The sequence below is a fragment of the Anopheles funestus genome, chromosome 2RL (assembly GCF_943734845.2).
Source record: "Anopheles funestus chromosome 2RL, idAnoFuneDA-416_04, whole genome shotgun sequence".
Classification (NCBI taxonomy): domain Eukaryota; kingdom Metazoa; phylum Arthropoda; class Insecta; order Diptera; family Culicidae; genus Anopheles; species Anopheles funestus.
This window is the reverse complement of record NC_064598.1, coordinates 57,123,079-57,142,972: the sequence shown is the minus strand read 5'-3', so window position 1 is coordinate 57,142,972 and position 19,894 is coordinate 57,123,079. Positions and strand designations below refer to the sequence as shown.

The following is a 19,894-nucleotide window of genomic DNA, read 5'->3' as shown; positions in this document are numbered from 1 at the left end:
CAACATGGCCTAGTAAGTAAGTGAAAAAGCAACAAATTGTAAAACTGCTGATCGCGATCGATCAGCAGAAAATTAGTATATAAGTTATGTTAAGTTAAGAATAAAGTAACATTTCAAACGAGAACTCACTAAAGAACAGTGTTTGTTTTGTTCACCAGCCAAGTCGGACGGTTAATCCTCCTGTCTTAGCTCTTCCCAACGGATTTAGATTCGTTGCGGAAATTTTACCTTAGCTAAGACACATTAGCCGAGACGCATTAGCCGAGACACATTAGCCAAGACACATTAGCCAAGACACCTTAGCCAAGACACATTAGCCAAGACACATTAGCCAAGACACCTTAGCCAAGACACCTTAGCCAAGACACATTAGCAAAGACACCTTAGCCAAGACACATTAGCCAAGACACCTTAGCCAAGACACATTAGCCAAGACACCTTAGCCAAGACACATAAGCCTAGACACCTTAGCCAAGACACATAAGCCGAGACACATTAGCCAAGACACCTTAGCCAAGACACATTAGCCAAGACACATTAGCCAAGACACCTTAGCCAAGACACCTTAGCCAAGACACATTAGCCAAGACACCTTAGCCAAGACACATTAGCCAAGACACCTTAGCCAAGACACATAAGCCTAGACACCTTAGCCAAGACACCTTAGCCAAGACACATTAGCAAAGACACATTAGCCAAGACACATAAGCCGAGACACATTAGCCAAGACACCTTACCCAAGACACCTTAGCCAAGACACATTAGCCGAGACACCTAAGCCAAGACACCTTAGCCAAGACACATTAGCCAAGACACATTAGCCAAGACACCTTAGCCAAGACACATTAGCCGAGACACATTAGCCGAGACACCTTAGCCAAGACACATTAGCCAAGACACCTTAGCCAAGACACATTAGCAAAGACACCTTAGCCAAGACACATAAGCCGAGACACATTAGCCAAGACACCTTAGCCAAGACACATTAGCCTAGACACCTTAGCCAAGACACCTTAGCCAAGACACATTAGCAAAGACACCTTAGCCAAGACACATAAGCCGAGACACATTAGCCAAGACACCTTAGCCAAGACACATTAGCCAAGACACCTTAGCCAAGACACATTAGCCAAGACACATTAGCCAAGACACCTTAGCCAAGACACCTTAGCCAAGACACATTAGCCAAGACACCTTAGCCAAGACACATTAGCCAAGACACCTTAGCCAAGACACATAAGCCTAGACACCTTAGCCAAGACACCTTAGCCAAGACACATTAGCAAAGACACATTAGCCAAGACACATAAGCCGAGACACATTAGCCAAGACACCTTACCCAAGACACCTTAGCCAAGACACATTAGCCGAGACACCTAAGCCAAGACACCTTAGCCAAGACACATTAGCCAAGACACATTAGCCAAGACACCTTAGCCAAGACACATTAGCCGAGACACATTAGCCAAGACACCTTAGCCAAGACACATTAGCCAAGACACCTTAGCCAAGACACATTAGCCGAGACACCTTAGCCAAGACACATTAGCCAAGACACATAAGCCGAGACACATTAGCCAAGACACTTTAGCCAAGACACATTAGCCAAGACACCTTAGCCAAGACACATTAGCCAAGACACATTAGCCAAGACACATTAGCCGAGACACATTAGCCAAGACACCTTAGCCAAGACACCTTAGCTAAGACACATTAGCCGAGACACATTAGCCAAGACACCTTTGCCAAGACACATTAGCCAAGACACCTTAGCCGAGACACCTTAGCCAAGACACATTAGCCAAGACACCTTAGCCAAGACACATTAGCCAAGACACCTTAGCCAAGACACCTTAGCCAAGACACATTAGCCAAGACACATTAGCCAAGACACCTTAGCCAAGACACATTAGCCGAGACACATTAGCCAAGACACCTTAGCCAAGACACATTAGCCAAGACACCTTAGCCAAGACACATTAGCCGAGACACATTAGCCAAGACACCTTAGCCAAGACACCTTAGCCAAGACACCTTAGCCAAGACACATTAGCCAAGACACCTTAGCCAAGACACATTAGCCAAGACACCTTAGCCAAGACACATTAGCCGAGACACATTAGCCAAGACACCTTAGCCAAGACACCTTAGCCAAGACACCTTAGCCAAGACACATTAGCCAAGACACATAAGCCGAGACACATTAGCCAAGACACCTTAGCCAAGACACATTAGCCAAGACACATTAGCCAAGACACCTTAGCCAAGACACATTAGCCAAGACACCTTAGCCAAGACACCTTAGCCAAGACACATTACCAAAGACACCTTAGCCAAGACACATTAGCCGAGACACATTAGCCAAGACACCTTACCCAAGACACCTCAGCCAAGACACATTAGCCGAGACACCTTAGCCAAGACACCTTAGCCAAGACACATTAGCCAAGACACATTAGCCAAGACACCTTAGCCAAGACACATTAGCCGAGACACATTAGCCGAGACACCTTAGCCAAGACACATTAGCCAAGACACCTTAGCCGAGACACATTAGCCAAGACACCTTAGCCAAGACACATTAGCCAAGACACCTTAGCCAGGACACATTAGCCAAGACACCTTAGCCAAGACACATTAGCCGAGACACATTAGCCAAGACACCTTAGCCAAGACACATTAGCCAAGACACCTTAGCCAAGACACATTAGCCGAGACACATTAGCCGAGACACCTTAGCCAAGACACATTAGCCAAGACACCTTAGCCAAGACACATTACCCAAGACACCTTAGCCAAGACACATTAGCCAAGACACCTTAGGCAGGACACATTAGCCAAGACACCTTAGCCAAGACACCTTAGCCGAGACACATTAGCCAAGACACCTTAGCCAAGACACCTTAGCCAAGACACCTTAGCCAAGACACATTACCAAAGACACCTTAGCCAAGACACATAAGCCGAGACACATTAGCCAAGACACCTTAGCCAAGACACATTAGCCAAGACACCTTAGCCAAGACACATTAGCCAAGACACATTAGCCGAGACACATTAGCCAAGACACCTTAGCCAAGACACATTAGCCAAGACACCTTAGCCAAGACACCTTAGCTAAGACACATTAGCCGAGACGCATTAGCCGAGACACATTAGCCAAGACACATTAGCCAAGACACCTTAGCCAAGACACATTAGCCAAGACACATTAGCCAAGACACCTTAGCCAAGACACATTAGCCAAGACACATTAGCCTAGACACCTTAGCCAAGACACATCAGCCGAGCCACATTAGACAAGACACCTTAGCCAAGACACATTAGCCAAGACACATTAGCCAAGACACATTAGCCGAGACACCTTAGCCAAGACACCTTAGCCGAGACACCTTAGCCGAGACACATTAGCCAAGACACCTTAGCCAAGACACATTAGCCAAGACACCTTAGCCAAGACACCTTAGCCAAGACACCTTAGCCAAGACACATTAGCCAAGACACTTTAGCCAAGACACCTTAGCCAAGACATATTAGCCGAGACACTTTAGCCAAGACACCTTAGCCAAGACACATTAGCCAAGACACCTTAGCCAAGACACATTAGCCGAGACACATTAGCCAAGACACCTTAGCCAAGACACATTAGCCAAGACACATTCGCCAAGACACATTAGCCGAGACACCTTAGCCAAGACACATTAGCCAAGACACATTAGCCGAGACACATTAGCCAAGACACCTTAGCCAAGACACATTAGCCAAGACACCTTAGCCAAGACACATTAGCCGAGCCACATTAGCCAAGACACCTTAGCCAAGACACCTTAGCCAAGACACATTAGCCGAGACACATTAGCCAAGACACCTTAGCCAAGACACCTTAGCCAAGACACATTAGCCAAGACACCTTGGCCAAGACACCTTAGCCAAGACACATTAGCCAAGACACATTAGCCAAGACACATTAGCCAAGACACATTAGCCAAGACACATTAGCCAAGACACCTTAGCCAAGACACATTAGCCGAGACACATTAGCCAAGACACCTTAGCCAAGACACATTAGCCAAGACACCTTAGCCAAGACACATTAGCCGAGACACATTAGCCAAGACACCTTAGCCAAGACACCTTAGCCAAGACACCTTAGCCGGGACACATTAGCCAAGACACATAAGCCGAGACACATTAGCCAAGACACCTTAGCCAAGACACATTAGCCAAGACACATTAGCCAAGACACCTTAGCCAAGACACATTAGCCAAGACACCTTAGCCAAGACACATTAGCCTAGACACCTTAGCCAAGACACCTTAGCCAAGACACATTAGCAAAGACACATTAGCCAAGACACATTAGCCGAGACACATTAGCCAAGACACCTTACCCAAGACACCTCAGCCAAGACACATTAGCCGAGACACCTTAGCCAAGACACCTTAGCCAAGACACATTAGCCAAGACACATTAGCCAAGACACCTTAGCCAAGACACATTAGCCGAGACACATTAGCCGAGACACCTTAGCCAAGACACATTAGCCAAGACACCTTAGCCGAGACACATTAGCCAAGACACCTTAGCCAAGACACATTAGCCAAGACACCTTAGCCAGGACACATTAGCCAAGACACCTTAGCCAAGACACATTAGCCGAGACACATTAGCCAAGACACCTTAGCCAAGACACATTAGCCAAGACACATTAGCCAAGACACCTTAGCCAAGACACATTAGCCGAGACACATTAGCCGAGACACCTTAGCCAAGACACATTAGCCAAGACACCTTAGCCAAGACACATTACCCAAGACACCTTAGCCAAGACACATTAGCCAAGACACCTTAGCCAAGCAACCTTAGCCAAGACACCTTAGCCGAGACACCTTAGCCGAGACACATTAGCCAAGACACATTAGCCAAGACACATCAGCCAAGACACCTTAGCCAAGACACATTAGCAGAGACACATTAGCCAAGACACCTTAGCCAAGACACATTAGCCAAGACACATAACCCAAGAAACCTTAGCCAAGACACCTTAGCCAAGAGACATTAGCCAAGACACATTAGCCGAGACACATTAGCCAAGACACCTTACCCAAGACACCTTAGCCGAGACACATTAGGCAAGACACCTTAGCCAAGATACCTTAGCCAAGCCACATTAGCCAAGACACATTAGCCAAGACACCTTAGCCAAGACACCTTAGCCAAGACACCTTAGCCAAAACACATTACCAAAGACACCTTAGCCAAGACACATAAGCCGAGACACATTAGCCAAGACACCTTAGCCAAGACACATTAGCCAAGACACCCTAGCCAACACACATTAGCCAAGACACATTAGCCGAGACACATTAGCCAAGACACCTTAGCCAAGACACATTAGCCAAGACACCTTAGCCAAGACACCTTAGCTAAGACACATTAGCCGAGACGCATTAGCCGAGACACATTAGCCAAGACACATTAGCCAAGACACCTTAGCCAAGACACATTAGCCAAGACACATTAGCCAAGACACCTTAGCCAAGACACATTAGCCAAGACACATTAGCCAAGACACATTAGCCAAGACACATTAGCCAAGACACCTTAGCCAAGACACATTAGCCAAGACACCTTAGCCAAGACACATAAGCCTAGACACCTTAGCCAAGACACCTTAGCCAAGACACATTAGCAAAGACACATTAGCCAAGACACATAAGCCGAGACACATTAGCCAAGACACCTTACCCAAGACACCTTAGCCAAGACACATTAGCCGAGACACCTAGGCCAAGACACCTTAGCCAAGACACATTAGCCAAGACACATTAGCCAAGACACCTTAGCCAAGACACATTAGCCGAGACACATTAGCCGAGACACCTTAGCCAAGACACATTAGCCAAGACACCTTAGCCAAGACACATTAGCCAAGACACCTTAGCCAAGACACCTTAGCCAAGACACATTAGCCGAGACACATTAGCCAAGACACATTAGCCAAGACACATTAGCCAAGACACCTTAGCCAAGACACATTAGCCGAGACACCTTAGCCAAGACACATTAGCCAAGACACATTAGCCGAGACACATTAGCCAAGACACCTTAGCCAAGACACATTAGCCAAGACACCTTAGCCAAGACACATTAGCCAAGACACATTAGCCAAGACACATTAGCCGAGACACATTAGCCAAGACACCTTAGCCAAGACACCTTAGCTAAGACACATTAGCCGAGACACATTAGCCAAGACACCTTTGCCAAGACACATTAGCCAAGACACCTTAGCCAAGACACATTAGCCAAGACACATTAGCCAAGACACCTTAGCCAAGACACATTAGCCAAGACACCTTAGCCAAGACACCTTAGCCAAGACACATTAGCCAAGACACATTAGCCAAGACACCTTAGCCAAGACACCTTAGCCAAGACACATTAGCAAAGACACATTAGCCAAGACACATTAGCCGAGACATATTAGCCAAGACACCTTAGCCAAGACACCTTAGCCAAAACACCTTAGCCAAGACACCTTAGCCAAGACACATTAGCCAAGACACATTAGCCGAGACACATTAGCCAAGACACCTTAGCCAAGACACATTAGCCTAGACACATTAGCCAAGACACCTAAGCCAAGACACATTAGCCGAGACACATTAGCCAAGACACCTTAGCCAAGACACATTAGCCAAGACACCTTAGCCAAGACACATTAGCCAAGACACCTTAGCCAAGACACATTAGCCAAGACACATTAGCCGAGAAACTTTAGCCAAGACACCTTAGCCAAGACACATTACCCAAGACACCTTAGCCAAGACACATTAGCCAAGACACATTAGCCGAGACACATTAGCCAAGACACCTTAGCCGAGACACATTAGCCAAGACACCTTAGCCGAGACACATTAGCCAAGACACCTTAGCCAAGACACATTAGCCAAGACACCTAAGCCAAGACACATTATCCAAGACACCTTAGCCAAGACACCTTAGCCAAGACACATTAGCCAAGACACATTAGCCAAGACACCTTAGCCAAGACACATTAGCAAAGACACATTAGCCAAGACACATTAGCCGAGACACATTAGCCAAGACACCTTACCCAAGACACCTTAGCCGAGACACATTAGGCAAGACACCTTAGCAAAGATACCTTAGCCAAGACACATTAGCCAAGACACCTTAGCCAAGACACCTTAGCCAAGACACCTTAGCCAAGACACATTACCAAAGACACCTTAGCCAAGACACATAAGCCGAGACACATTAGCCAAGACACCTTAGCCAAGACACATTAGCCAAGACACCTTAGCCGAGACACATTAGCCAAGACACCTTAGCCAAGACACATTAGCCAAGACACCTTAGCCAAGATGAGTGGAGAGTAGTGGCAAGCAGGAAGAGACAGACGAGCCCGAAACGACCCCAAATAGCGGGGAACGAAACTGTCGAGCGCCAAAAGCAGCCGAAACCACCCATGAGACGGGAGTTGCCCGAAGCCATCGTCGTTTCGTCTAAGGATGAAAAAGAGGAGACGCTACGAAGAATGAAACAAGACCCGAAGCTCAAGGCTTTTGGAGAGAAGGTGGCAAGAATCCGTCGTACTCGGCTAGATGATCTGATCTTCGAGCTAAAGGATGGAGTGAAGGCTTCCGACTTTCAGAGCCTTATAGTGGAGTCTGTTGGCGCAACCGGACAAGTGAGGCTGCTGAACCGGTCGGAAACGGTAGAGTGCCGCGATATTGACCTGGAGACCAAGGCAGAGCAGGTGGTGACGGCCTTCAGGCAACAATTCGACTGTGGGAGCACCCTCCTGGAGGCGAAGCTAAGGCCATCATACAACGGCACGCAGACGGCATATATAAAAATGCCCGTGGATTTAGCAGCGAAGGTGGTTCGTACTGGTACGGTGAAGGTAGAGTGGTCCAGCTGCCCGGTACGGATCCTACCGCCTAATAGGAGATGTTTCCGCTGTTGGGCAACAGACCACATTTCCCGCGATTGCGAGGGACCTGATCGAACCGATCTCTGTCTCCGTTGTGGAGAGAAAGGGCATCAGGCGCGCAGCTGTCACAAGGCTCCGAAGTGCGTACTTTGTGCCCCTGGCGTCAATGCACACCAAACCAGTGGCCCCCTTTGCCCGGCGGTGACGAAAGCGAAACCATGGAGATAGTGCAGGCCAACATAAATCACTGCGAGCCAGCGCAGGACCTACTGTGGCAGGCGATAGCAGAAGAGCAGGAAGACGTTGCGTTAATCTCCGAGCCGTATCGTACCCCGAGAGATAACAGCTGCTGCGTAACAGATCGGACGGGCCTGGCTGCTATCTGGACGGTGGGCAGATTCCCCATACAGAAAGTAATCTCGCAGGACTTGGAGGGTTTCACCATCGCCATTGTGAACGGTGTCTATTTCTGCAGCTGTTACGCCCCACCCAGCTGGGAACTGGAGAGATTCGGCACAATGCTGGATAACCTAGTTGATGCTCTTGCAGGTTGCAACCCAGTCGTCGTTGCCGGGGACTTCAACGCTTGGGCGGTTGAGTGGGGTAGCCGGAGAACCAACAGCCGAGGAGAGGCGGTACTCGATAGTCTCTCCCAACTCAATGTGGTGCTGGGCAACGTTGGTAACACTCCCACGTTCAGCAGAAATGACAGGACATCCGTCATAGACATCACGTTCTGTAGCCCAGTCCTGTCACGACACCTGAATTGGCGAGTGAGCGAGGCTTACACTCTCAGCGACCATCGCATGCTACGGTACACCATCGGCAGAGATCATACTCCACTGCAGACACTTCGGGCATCAGTTCGCGGCTGGAGAACGCAATGCTTCGACGAGGAGATGTTCGTGAACGCGTTACGCACTGGTGGGTTCCAGAACGTTGTGAGTGCGTTAGAGTTGAGGGATGCACTCTCCAGAGCATGCGATGCTACGATGCCCAGGAGGAAGTCCCCCAAAAACATGCGGCCACCTGTATACTGGTGGACCGCTGCTATTGCGAGGCTCCGGACCGAGTGCATGGCAGCTCGAAGGCGACTACAGCGGGGCAGGTGCTTGGCGAGCAGAGAACAGCTGAAGGCAACCTACATTGCGGCGTGGTCAGAATTAAAGAGACAAATTAAGGCCAGCAAGAGACGATGCTTCCTCGAGCTTTGCGCTGAAATCGCTCGGAAGCCCTGGGGATTCGCATACAAGACGGTGATGCGAAAAGCCAAAACTCGCAAGGAGCCCGTTGAGCGATGCCCCGAGAAGCTGAAGGGAATCATCGCGCAATTATTCCCGGATCACGAGCCGCCGCAGCTGAGCTCTGCTTTCAGTACCCCTGAGACCGTACCGGAACCGGTAACCATAGAAGAGGTCCTGAAAATAGCCGAGCGTCTCAAATCAGGGAAAGCCCCCGGACCAGATGGGATCTCCAACGAGGCAGTCAAGGCAGCGATGAAGGCGTACCCGCAAGTGTTCCAGGCCATACTGCAGAGCACTCTGGCTTCTAGCCAGTTCCCGTCGATATGGAAGATACAGAAGCTGGTACTGATACCCAAGCCAGGTAAACCTCCGGGTGACCCGTCGGCCCTAAGACCCTTGGGTCTTATAGACGGCCTGGCCAAAGTTCAGGAAATACCAATCTTGGATCGCCTGACTGTCCATGCTGAAGGGCAATACGGCCTCTCAGCACGACAGTTCGGGTTCCGGAGGAGGCGATCAACAGTCGACGCGATACTGGCAGTGCTTGAAAAGGGAAATGCTGCTTTTCAGCGGAAAAGGAGCGGAGCGCGCTTTTGCGCAGTCATCACGATAGACGTGAAAAACGCCTTCAACAGTGCCAGCTGGGAGGCAATTGCGGCAGCAGTGGAGCGAATGAAGGTTCCCCCGTACCTGTGCAGGCTGCTGAGGAGCTATCTCGATGGACGCATGCTGCAATACGACACAGCGGAGGGAGTCAAGACCGCTAGCATCACGGCTGGCGTACCGCAGGGATCAGTACTTGGTCCCACCCTGTGGAACGCAATGTATGACGACGTCTTAACCCTTGCGTTACCTCCAGGAGCGGAAGTAATCGGCTTCGCGGATGACATCGCCCTCACAATCACCGGCGAATCCGTCGCGGAGATCGAGATGTTAGCGACCGACGCCGTTGGGCGTATCGACGATTGGATGAGGACGGTGAAACTGCAGATAGCGCATGCGAAGACTGAGTTTATTGTCATCAGCAGCCATAAACGGATCCAGAATGCATCGATCATGGTTGGCACCGAGTGCATTGAGTCCGTAAGACACCTCAAGTACTTAGGGGTCACCATTGACGATCGCTTGAAGTTCGACGAGCATCTGAAGCAGGTCTGCGTTAAGGCGTCAAGGACGGCAAACACGCTCGCTTCATTTATGCCCAACATCGGTGGACCTAGTAGTAGCGCAAAACGACTACACGCCAGCGTAGCCACCTCTGTGCTGAGATACGGAGCCCCAGCGTGGGCACACATCCTGGTGCAGAAACAGCACCAAGCTGCTGCCAACACAGTACATAGGATATTGGCAAAGCGCGTCACCAGCGCATATAGGACGATCTCCTATGAAGCAGTGTGTGTGATCGCCGGCATGGTGCCTATCTGCATCACATTGGCAGAAGATCTGGAGAGCTTCTGGATTGCACGAACGGGGGAACCTAACGCCAGTAACGCAAGGAACGCCGCGAAAAGGAACTCTATGAGGAAGTGGCAAGCTGAGTGGGACAGCTCCGAGAAGGGACGGTGGACGCACCGCCTGATCCCTAGCGTGGCAGCCTGGGTAGGGAGGAAGCACGGAGAGGTTGACTTCTATGTAACGCAGTTTCTCTCCGGCCACGGCTGCTTTCGAGCCTACCTCCACCGGTTTCGACACGCTTCATCGCCTTGTTGCCCGTGGTGTGTTGACGAGGATGAGACAGCTGGACATGTGCTGTTGAAGTGTCCGAGGTTCCTGGTAGAGCGACAGCAGCTGAACAGCAAGTGTGGCAGAGAAGTTTCCAGTGCAAATCTGGTGGAGACGATGCTGCAAAGCGCTGACCTGTGGGAAGCTGCGGCAACCATGATGCGGCAGATCGGGACGAGACTCCAACGACGGTGGAAGGAAGACCAACGTGTTGGTCCCTCATAAGTGTATATGTGCTTCGTGAATAGTGCCGTGTTCGTGTAATGTGTTGCATGTTAACTTTGTAATGCGTAATTGTCTCGTGTGCGTGTGTGTTGACTAAGACCATTGCAGAGCCCCACTCATGAAGTAATACCGCGAGGTGATCCCGTGGGTGGTGGCAACAACCCTGCGTGGCCAAGGAGATTTTTTTACATGGGTAAAAATCCCATGTCGCCCGCTGGGTGTCTAAGAAGATTTTAAACTCCTTGTCAAAAAAAAAACCAAGAAAAAAAAAACATTAGCCAAGACACCTTAGCCAAGACACATTAGCCGAGACACATTAGCCAAGACACCTTAGCCAAGACACATTAGCCAAGACACCTTAGCCAAGACACACTAGCCGAGACACTTTAGCCAAGACACCTTAGCCAAGACACATTAGCCAAGACACATTAGCCAAGACACCTTAGCCAAGACACATTAGCCAAGACACCTTAGCCAAGACACATTAGCCAAGACACCTTAGCCAAGACACATTAGCCAAGACACCTTAGCCAAGACACCTTAGCCAAGACACCTTATACGAGACACATTAGCCAAGACACCTTAGCCAAGACACATTAGCCAAGACACATTAGCCGAGACACATTAGCCAAGACACCTTAGCCAAGACACATTACCCAAGACACCTTAGCCAAGACACCTTAGCCAAGACACATTAGCCAAGACACCTTAGCCAAGACACATTAGCCGAGACCCCTTAGCCAAGACACATTACCCAAGACACATTAGCCAAGACACATTAGCCAAGACACCTTAGCCAAGACACATTAGCCTAGACACCTTAGCCAAGACACATCAGCCGAGCCACATTAGACAAGACACCTTAGCCAAGACACATTAGCCAAGACACATTAGCCAAGACACATTAGCCGAGACACCTTAGCCAAGACACCTTAGCCGAGACACCTTAGCCGAGACACATTAGCCAAGACACCTTAGCCAAGACACATTAGCCAAGACACCTTAGCCAAGACACATTAGCCAAGACACCTTAGCCAAGACACATTAGCCAAGACACTTTAGCCAAGACACCTTAGCCAAGACATATTAGCCGAGACACCTTAGCCAAGACACCTTAGCCAAGACACATTAGCCAAGACACCTTGGCCAAGACACCTTAGCCAAGACACATTAGCCAAGACACCTTAGCCAAGACACATTAGCCAAGACACATTCGCCAAGACACATTAGCCGAGACACCTTAGCCAAGACACATTAGCCAAGACACATTAGCCGAGACACATTAGCCAAGACACCTTGGCCAAGACACATTAGCCGAGCCACATTAGCCAAGACACCTAAGCCAAGACACCTTAGCCAAGACACATTAGCCGAGACACATTAGCCAAGACACCTTAGCCAAGACACATTAGCCAAGACACCTTAGCCAAGACACATTAGCCAAGACACATTAGCCGAGACACATTAGCCAAGACACCTTAGCCAAGACACATTAGCCTAGACACCTTAGCCAAGACACATCAGCCGAGCCACATTAGACAAGACACCTTAGCCAAGACACATTAGCCAAGACACATTAGCCAAGACACATTAGCCGAGACACCTTAGCCAAGACACCTTAGCCGAGACACCTTAGCCGAGACACATTAGCCAAGACACCTTAGCCAAGACACATTAGCCAAGACACCTTAGCCAAGACACATTAGCCAAGACACCTTAGCCAAGACACATTAGCCAAGACACTTTAGCCAAGACACCTTAGCCAAGACATATTAGCCGAGACACTTTAGCCAAGACACCTTAGCCAAGACACATTAGCCAAGACACCTTAGCCAAGACACCTTAGCCAAGACACATTAGCCAAGACACCTTAGCCAAGACACATTAGCCAAGACACATTCGCCAAGACACATTAGCCGAGACACCTTAGCCAAGACACATTAGCCAAGACACATTAGCCAAGACACCTTAGCCAAGACACCTTGGCCAAGACACATTAGCCGAGCCACATTAGCCAAGACACCTTGGCCAAGACACCTTAGCCAAGACACATTAGCCGAGACACATTAGCCAAGACACCTTAGCCAAGACACATTAGCCAAGACACCTTAGCCAAGACACATTAGCCAAGACACCTTAGCCAAGACACATTAGCCAAGACACATTAGCCAAGACACCTTAGCCAAGACACATTAGCCAAGACACATTAGCCAAGACACCTTAGCCAAGACACATTAGCCGAGACACATTAGCCAAGACACCTTAGCCAAGACACATTAGCCAAGACACCTTAGCCAAGACACATTAGCCGAGACACATTAGCCAAGACACCTTAGCCAAGACACATTAGCCAAGACACCTTAGCCAAGACACATTAGCCAAGACACATAAGCCGAGACACATTAGCCAAGACACCTTAGCCAAGACACATTAGCCAAGACACATTAGCCAAGACACCTTAGCCAAGACACATTAGCCAAGACACCTTAGCCAAGACACATTAGCCTAGACACCTTAGCCAAGACACCTTAGCCAAGACACATTAGCAAAGACACATTAGCCAAGACACATTAGCCGAGACACATTAGCCAAGACACCTTACCCAAGACACCTTAGCCAAGACACATTAGCCGAGACACCTTAGCCAAGACACCTTAGCCAAGACACATTAGCCAAGACACCTTAGCCAAGACACCTTAGCCAAGACACCTTAGCCAAGACACATTAGCCAAGACACATTAGCCAAGACACCTTAGCCAAGACACATTAGCCAAGACACCTTAGCCAAGACACATTAGCCAAGACACATGAGCCGAGACACATTAGCCAAGACACCTTAGCCAAGACACATTAGCCAAGACACATTAGCCAAGACACCTTAGCCAAGACACATTAGCCAAGACACCTTAGCCAAGACACATTAGCCTAGACACCTTAGCCAAGACACCTTAGCCAAGACACATTAGCAAAGACACATTAGCCAAGACACATTAGCCGAGACACATTAGCCAAGACACCTTACCCAAGACACCTTGGCCAAGACACATTAGCCGAGCCACATTAGCCAAGACACCTTAGCCAAGACACCTTAGCCAAGACACATTAGCCGAGACACATTAGCCAAGACACCTTAGCCAAGACACATTAGCCAAGACACCTTAGCCAAGACACATTAGCCAAGACACCTTAGCCAAGACACCTTAGCCAAGACACATTAGCCAAGACACATTAGCCAAGACACCTTAGCCAAGACACATTAGCCAAGACACATTAGCCAAGACACCTTAGCCAAGACACATTAGCCGAGACACATTAGCCAAGACACCTTAGCCAAGACACATTAGCCAAGACACCTTAGCCAAGACACATTAGCCGAGACACATTAGCCAAGACACCTTAGCCAAGACACATTAGCCAAGACACCTTAGCCAAGACACATTAGCCAAGACACATAAGCCGAGACACATTAGCCAAGACACCTTAGCCAAGACACATTAGCCAAGACACATTAGCCAAGACACCTTAGCCACGACACATTAGCCAAGACACCTTAGCCAAGACACATTAGCCTAGACACCTTTGCCAAGACACCTTAGCCAAGACACATTAGCAAAGACACATTAGCCAAGACACATTAGCCGAGACACATTAGCCAAGACACCTTACCCAAGACACCTTAGCCAAGACACATTAGCCGAGACACCTTAGCCAAGACACCTTAGCCAAGACACATTAGCCAAGACACCTTAGCCAAGACACCTTAGCCAAGACACATTAGCCGAGACACATTAGCCGAGACACCTTAGCCAAGACACATTAGCCAAGACACCTTAGCCAAGACACATTAGCCAAGACACCTTAGCCAAGACACATTAGCCAAGACACCTTAGCCAGGACACATTAGCCAAGACACCTTAGCCAAGACACATTAGCCGAGACACATAAGCCAAGACACCTTAGCCAAGACACATTAGCCAAGACACATTAGCCAAGACACCTTAGCCGAGACACATTAGCCAAGACACATTACCCAAGACACATTAGCCGAGACACATTAGTCAAGACACCTTAGCCGAGACACATTAGCCAAGACACCTTAGCCAAGACCACACTTGTGAGTGTTGACAAGTGCAGTTGTGTAATTGTTTAGCTCCCGTTTGTGCTGTGATTTATCTGTGTAAACCTGTGTTGTTTGTAAACAATTTTGTTTAGAAACACTGTTGAACGTGTGGTCAAGCATATTTGGGGTTTACTTAAAGGATAGCATTGCATTGTGGATATAAAGAGAGAATTTAGTGAAGTCGTTAGCGTCATAGGACGCTAATGATCGCATATAATCCTTTTTACATTCATAAGTGTTCGTGCGGTTCCTGTTATGAATAATCCATGAATGTGTGATCGCGTCATCAATGGTGTATTAAATCGAACAGTGTGTTTGTGTTTGTTTGGCAGCTCGGCTTCTTCGTGAATTGTGTATAAGATTAAAAATACAAAACTTACAAATTTTGTGAAAGCTCGCTCGGAATTGTTTTTTACGGCATGGAGTGTATAAAATGCTCCGCCGTTGTGTTAATCGGCGATGATCCGATCGTTTGTGCTGGGAACTGTGGTAGTAATTTTCACCGCCGGTGCATTACTCCTACACTCTCAAAGCCCATGGCAAAGCTAATTAGCGAAAGTAAGAATGTGCTTTACATGTGTGATCTTTGTTTGGAGAAAAAAACGGGCTTGGGAGACTTAGACGTTGAAGAGAGTAAGTCGAATGATTTGTTCTCACAATCACTTAAGGAATTAGAAGAGAATGTGAACGTATGGATTTCAAATGCTTTGGAAAAGGGAATAGAGACTCTCAAAACGGAGCTTTGCACACTAGTTGATCGCAAATTAGAGACAACTTTGCGTGAGACAGTGAGAGCAAAAAAAGCCCCTCATGTGGCTGAGGCAACCATGCGTGAGGCAACCATGGCCTCAAAATTATTGAGGCCAATAAAAATATATCGGAAAAAATTAAAAGCACTAAAACACTGGTTATTGTTCCAAAGGTAGATCAATCTTGTGAAATGACAAGATCTGATTTACGAGCGAAATTAGATCCAAGGAAACAGCAAATCTCGGACTTCCACAATGGTAGAGCCGGTCAAGTGTACGTTCAATGTCCTGCTTCTGGAAATTTAGATGAAATAAGGAAAGAGGTGGAATGTATGTTGGGAGAAAACTATTCCACTTCTTTACCTTTAGGAAGAATAAAAATTATGGGAATGAGTGAAAAATACACGGACAGCCAACTCATCGATTTTTTGAAAACCCAGAACGAGGGAATTCCCTGGAAACAGGTTAAGGTCCTTGGAATATTCGAAAATAAGGTTTTAAAATACCATAAATATAACGCTGTTTTGGAGATTGAAAATGAGTGTTACAAATTTCTGGAAAAAGTAGACAAAATTAATGTGGGCTTTGACAGATGTAGAATATCTAGGGCCATTCATGTTTTAAGGTGTTATCGTTGTGGACAATTTGGACACAAGAGCACCGACTGCAAGAATAAAGAAGCTTGCTCGAAGTGCAGTGCAGAACACAGAACAACTGAATGCACATCAGCTACACTCAAGTGTGTGAACTGTGATTTGGCAAATACGACAAGAGGCCTTAAGCTTGATGTAAAACACGCGGCCAATAGTAATAATTGTCCACTGTTTAGAAAACAAATAGAGAAAAGAGCACAATTTTCCCAATAGCAGGGGGGACAGAACTAGGGCGGTTCAAAGAAATCCTGTATTTCAATGTTGCCGGCCTATCTTCTAGCTATGCTATGTTACGGGAGACAGTAGATAGAGTTCAACCAATGTTGGTCTTTATCTCTGAAACTCATGTAACGGAAGTTGAAGCTTTTGAACAGTTTTATATAAAAGGCTACAGGGTTGTGTCGTGTTTGTCCCATTCACGTCATACAGGAGGAGTTGCCGTGTATGCCAGGAGCGAAGTTGCTCTTCGCGTGATCTTGAATGATTCATTGGAAGGTAACTGGTTTCTTGGGATAGTAGTTTCTCGAGGGATGGCGTTGGGAAATTACGGTGTGCTGTACCATTCTCCGAGCACAAGTGATTCAAGATTTATTGATATCTTGGAAGAATGGTTGGATAGGTTCCTAGATTTAAAAAAAAAAAACAACATCATCGTCGGTGATTTCAATATCGACTGGTTGAATATTGAAAAGTCCGCCAAACTGAAACGTTTGATGGATTCGGTAAATATGAGACAAAAAGTTGATGAAGTTACACGAATCTCAAGGCAAAGCAGAACATTGATTGACCATGTTTACAGTAGCACGGACTTAGTCAAAGCCGCTACAGATCCGTTATTGAAAATATCTGATCATGAAACACTTGTTTTACATATTAACGATGAACGTTATGAAACGATTCAACGAAAATTTAAATGCTGGAATAGGTATTCTAAAGAAGCTCTTTGCTATTATGTTGCCCAAGAATTGCCAAATGATGTGTCAAGCTTTGATGAAGCTGCTGATGCATTATGGAGAACATTAAAAAGTGCAATGGAAAAATTGGTTTTCGAAAAGACGGTAGATACTAGAAACTCTAATAAATGGTATACCCTTGATTTGGCACGTTTAAAACGGAGAAGAGATAGAGTATACAACAAATTTATCAGAACAAATTCTAGTATCTATTGGTCTGAGTATACAACACTTAGGAATGAGTATTGTAGAGCTCTGAAAGTAACTCGTAAAAACTATTTTTGTAACGAGATTACAAAACACAAAGGGAACAGCAAAGAGTTATGGAAAATTCTCAAAAATATGTTGAAGCCGGATGATAAGAATGTTTCAGTAGTGAAATTTGGGGGTACGGTGGAAACAGAATAATCATCAATAGCAAGCAAATTTAATTCATTTTTTGTGAACAGTGTCAAAGAAATCCATGAAAATATATCAACTGTATGTGCGTCCGAAGAGTTGATCGATACTCAGACTCCAAGATATAGTTTCAAATTTCGAAGGATTACTATTGAACAACTAAAAACAATTTGTTTTAACCTGACCAAAAAGGCAGGCCTAGGAAATGTAAATGCTAAAACAATTCAGGATTGTTTTCATGTAATAGGGAAGAACCTTCTTTCAGTGATAAATGAATCATTAGAAACAGGTATTTTTCCGAAAACATGGAAGGAATCATTGATTATACCTATTCCTAAGGTGGCTGGAGCTATCAATGCGGAAGACTTTCGACCCATTAACATGCTTCACGTCCTCGAAAAAGTGTTAGAGATTGTTGTAAAGGAACAACTAGTACAGTTCCTTAACAACAATGAGCTGCTGATTCGAGAACAGTCGGGATACAGGGAGGGTCACTCGTGTGAAACAGCCCTGAATCTTGTACTAGCGAAGTGGAAAGTGCTAATGGAGCAGAAAAGTTCTATAATTGCTGTTTTTTTGGATTTGAAAAGAGCATTTGAGACAATTTCCAGACCCTTAATGTTGAAAACTCTTAAGCGGTTTGGTATTGTGGGGAAGGAGCTCAATTGGTTCGAAAATTATTTAAAAGACAGAACTCAGATAACGTTATTTGGAACATCTGTATCAGAGCCTTTAGAAAACACCCTTGGAGTTCCGCAAGGAAGTGTTCTTGGACCAATTTTGTTTATAATGTATATAAATGACATGAAACAGGTTTTGAAGTCTTGTGAGATCAATCTATTTGCCGATGATACTGTAATGTTTATCTCGCATAAAGATATCAAACAAGCTGAGTCTCTATTAAATATCGATCTGGAAGCGTTAGATGGATGGTTGAAATACAAAAAGCTTGCATTGAACATTAGAAAAACCTGCTACATGGTAATGTCTGTGAGTGGATTGTACAGCCTTCCTTCTATCACCATTAACACGGAACGAATCGATAGAGTCCACCAGGTGAAATACCTGGGGGTCTTACTTGACGATAAATTGAAATTCGACGCTCATATAGATTGGGTCATCGCCAAAATTGAAAAAAGTGTGGAGTGATGAGTAGACTAGCGAATGATCTCAACTTGGTTGGGAAAGTTCAGCTCTACAAATCAATAATATCACCACACTTTGATTTCTGCTCGACAATCTTGTTTCTTGGCAATATAGGACAAATGAAAAGGCTACAAAGATTACAAAATCGTATAATGAGGCTTGTGCTAGGTTGTGGTCGACGTACATCGTCTAATGTGATGCTAGATATCCTTCAGTGGATGTCGGTTGAACAAAGGATAGTGTACCAAACTATGACCTTTATACACAAGCTATTAAAAGGAATGTTGCCAGGGTATTTGCGGGAGAGAATAGTGCGTGGTTCTGACGTTCATCGGTACTGCACACGTAGGGCAGATGCACCAAGAATTCCGCACTTGATTTCCCAGAGAGCTAGAAACTCTCTATTCTTTAAGGGAATCCAGATGTACAACAGGATGCCAAGAGAAATCAAAGATGCGAGCAGCTTATACCAATTCAAACGTAGTTGTGCCGATTATGTCAAGCAAACTGTGTAATGTGAGCTCAATGTAATTTATGTATTTAGTTGTCCCATGTGACTGAATTATGTGTAACTGCAGTTGTCATCACGATCTCGTTGATGATGATAAGTATATAATTTTTCTATAAGCAATATTTAAAAAAAATAAAAGTCTGAGACTACATAGTTTGAGACACGCGCGCGTAGAAGTGGACAATCTAGGGATACCTAAGGAGTCTAT

The 19,894-nt window shown here is 46.5% G+C and overlaps 1 protein-coding gene across 1 annotated transcript in view; it reads right to left on the bottom strand.

The window, feature by feature from the left end:
* The window catches only part of LOC125762956 (uncharacterized), a 91,154-nt gene extending 78,006 nt beyond the window's left edge, over positions 1 to 13,148 (bottom strand). The window contains exons 1-4 of the mRNA XM_049425618.1: positions 12,423 to 13,148; positions 6,739 to 6,934; positions 4,947 to 6,052; positions 803 to 4,638 (exon numbers count right to left, since the gene is read on the bottom strand). The gene's annotated coding sequence lies outside the window, so the exon portion shown is untranslated. The remainder of the gene's footprint in view (positions 1 to 802; positions 4,639 to 4,946; positions 6,053 to 6,738; positions 6,935 to 12,422) is intronic.
* Between the last annotated feature and the right edge of the window lie 6,746 nt (positions 13,149 to 19,894).